Source organism: Dipteris shenzhenensis, chromosome 30 (genome assembly GCF_047967505.1).
Source record: "Dipteris shenzhenensis isolate YYH24624 ecotype China chromosome 30, Dip_SZ_1.0, whole genome shotgun sequence".
Lineage (NCBI taxonomy): Eukaryota > Viridiplantae > Streptophyta > Polypodiopsida > Gleicheniales > Dipteridaceae > Dipteris > Dipteris shenzhenensis.
In genome coordinates this window covers 46,314,718-46,318,416 of record NC_141625.1, presented here as the reverse complement: position 1 = coordinate 46,318,416, position 3,699 = coordinate 46,314,718, and positions in this window count along the sequence as shown.

Genomic DNA, 3,699 nt, shown 5'->3' with positions numbered 1-3,699 from the left:
CTATTCCTTTACTTCAACATAAAGGTCTCCTCCGTTGACTTTGTTGCTAGCATCAGCAACCATTTCTTGCTTGATTGTCCTCACTTGGTTGGTGATCATCTGCTTAACTACAGAGACAAGTGTTGATGCTGGTGGACATGCATTGCACTTGTGTATAATCTCTATAATGATTTCTTGCTTTCCACTGCTTTCCATATCCTGCGCTTTTCTCCCAAGGGTTGCAAGTTGAAGCTTGAGCTCTCTGACTTCTTGTTGCAAGTAATAAATTTGCTCCTAGGGATGTAAGATGTTCCTCCATCTTTGGCATGACTTTTCATAGGGGGTGGGCATTGATAAGGCTGCAATGGCAAAATATGAGGGCTTGTTTGTTGGAGTCGAGGTGGAAAATGATTTCACCTTTGGGAGTTCCATAGCATCCTACGTAGATTTGATTACCCCTCTACTAGACCTAACCCTTAAGTTGGGCCAGGGGTCAACCCAGCTTGGTGGTTTATTTGTCTATGAATTGAGCTGAACTGAATTGAACTAAACTTTGAAACTTTGGAGTTGAGGAGCTAAGAAGGCTACAACCTTTGGAGTGACTCAAGATGGAGTGGCAGCATGGCCCTTTGGAATGGCAAACTTAGGAGAAAACACAACACTAGGGCTAGAAATAAGGGCTAACCCCCCCGTCTTTATTGTGATAGAAATCTGTTTGTACAAGATGGCTCACAAGGGAGCAGTAGCTAAGAATAATTCTTAGCAACTCGGGAGCACAAGGGGCTCTCAATTTATAGATTGGGATGGACAACTAGAAAGCGTATGCTTTTTGAAAGCTGCCCCCTACTTTCTGAAAGTTGGAGCTTTCTTAGCTTTCCCAAAAGCTGGTCTTTAGAGATTTTTTCAAAAGTAAGCGCTTTCTTCTAGAAGTGGGATCCTTAATTGCTTTTGACACAAGTGAGGCACCACTTGTCTTGTGCTTTTCTCCTTAAGAAGTGAGGGAATTAAGCACTCTCCAAAGTCCTATTCCACAAACAATATTGAACACTTTCACCCATTATAGGTTAGCCAAATGCATGCATTCTAGTTCTTGGACTAATCCTACTCCCTTGTGGGCATCCCCACAGTGAAATGCAACACAAAGCCAACTTGTTCTAGTTAACCAAAGTCACCAAAGTCAATATAAAGATTTTTCATTATTTCTTGGGAGAAGTACAAATCGATGACATCCCCTCAACTACTAATCAACTGCCCTCAACTAAAAAGCTTCTTGGTACGTCAAAAAAACTTGGGGGTACTCAGAGAAAAACTCCTCATGCACTCAATGGCATCTAGTACCAAGTAGTTCTTGAACTTAACAACGTACCTGCGGGTAACCTTGCCTCTATGTCTTTTCTTCTCAATGTGATACACAATTTGTTCTCATTGGAGAATCTTCTCCTTTTCTTCCACTTTTGGTGAATCTTCTTGAACTGCTTTTGTGGGTTCTAGTCCTCGATAGTTCTTTAAAAGACTCATGCCGAAAGCATTGCGGATCTTCCAATTCTCTAGAACTTCTAATCGGTGTGCGACTTCGTTTATTGGCTCACTAACTCAAAAAGGCCTTAATACTTGGTAGAAAGCTTTGGATATACCTTTTCTTTTCCTTTGATCTGGTGTTCATGAACTTGAAAAGTACCCAATCTCCTTCTTGGAGATCCATATCCTTTGTATGTTTATCTATAGCTCTTCTGTGCTTTCCTTTGGATCTTGCTATGGCTGTCCAAACCTTTAGATCTTGCTATGTGCTTTCCTTTGGATCTTGCTATGGTTATCCAAACCTGAGAAAAAATCGTCTGGAGGTCAACATACTGGTCATTTGTAAAAATCTTGTCCTTGGTCCTTAGAATAGGTCATAAAATCCTCTTCCCATAGATCACTTCACATGGGGCTTTCCCTGTGGAACAATGAGTGGTGTTGTATGCAAATTCCCCTAAAGGAAGGCGCTTTTCCCACTCATTTTTTAGCTCAAAGACATTGTGTTTTATGGGTTCCAAGGCTGTGGAATTTGCAATCTTGCTTTGACCATTTGACTAGGGGTGAAAGGAAGAAGAAAATCCCAACTTTGTCCCCATTTTATGAAATTAATTCCTCCAAAACATGCTGGTCATCCGTCACTTACTATTGATTTAGCCAACCCATGGTGCTTGAAGATTTGTGCCATAAACAACTTTGCCCATGTGGCCCATCTTCTTAACAAGAATAAAGTGAGCTTATTTACTATTGAATCCCATTATGTCATCCATGGCTATACTTTCCCAAGGAGCTTGGAGCTTGGGGCACCAGAAGTGGCATCAACAATCCTGGAGTCTTTTGTCTATCATATTTTGCCTTTTGGCAAGTACGGCATTCTAGTTACAAGCTTGTGGATGTCCTTCTGCATACCTAGCCAAAAGAAGTATGTTTCAATAGCTTGGGATACCTCAATAACGTGGTGCATGAGATTGCTCCATTATTTTCATCCCCATGTCACAGGTCGACCACACACAGATGATCGACCTTCATGAGGTACCCATCTGTGAGAGAATACTAGCTAGTTGCCTAGCCTTCCTAAATGTATCGCATGATCTCTTCGAAATTTGGGTCCTGTAAACAATGCTCTTCTGTCTCCTCAAGGTCATTATGTTGAGCTATGGTGACATTATTTGCTTGAGGTTTCCTGGAAAGTGCATCCACCACTCTATTCTGTACTCCTAGAGTATGCACAATCTAAAAATGGAAAATGGACAAAAAAAATTCCCATCTCAAATGCTTTTCTAAGAGCTGAGTTTGGGTCAAGGAGTACCGACGACTTTGGTGATCTGTCTTGAGCGTGAAATCAGCCCCCAAAAGATAATGTTTCCATGTAGTTAGAGCATGAATTAGAACACTACAATTGATGATGTTTGGTGTGACTAGGGCACCAATGGCATGCTTTTATAGCTAAGCAGGTTTCAAGATGTGAGAACACTCACGATGTAGTCTATGTGAAACTTATGCAATTGATTACTCCTAATAAGGCCTAAAATTTCCACTACCAAATCACGGTGTTTAACAATTGAGATTCGAGAATGCCTTAAAATATAAATCACAACCCCCGAAACCACCTTTGAAAGCAATTGAGATTTGCAAATGCCTTAAAATATAAATCACAACCCCCAAAACCACCTTTGAAAAATCTTTAAGTACTAGTAGAGGCACATCTCACTCACAAAATCCACGTTCAATAAGTTACACCACTCAAAACTCCCAATTCACCTATCATAGTAAACCTGCATGCCTTTATTTTGCTGGAGAGAGTACGCTTAGTATCCAATTCTAGTCCACTAGAAAAAAAAATACCAATTCTAGTCCACTAGAAAAAATTATATGCTGTGCCCTACGAGGGGAGGAATAAAGCAGCTTAACCACACACACCAAGTGGGGGGAGGAGGCTCCTTGAACAATGCCTCAAAAAGAAACCAATTCAGGAGACTCTCATCTGCATCAACACCCCCTTCATCACCTTATGCTTCATCATCTCTACATTTTCCATCCCCAAATTGATTATTCTGTTTTTTTAAATGTTTGGTACATATTTGAGGGTATCGACATTTACACAATCTATGTTGCAATAATTTAAGGAACATGAGAGATAAATTTCCTAGCAAATCAAAGTTCATATTCATCTCAAGACTTCAAGATGTAAAGACAATTAAAGAC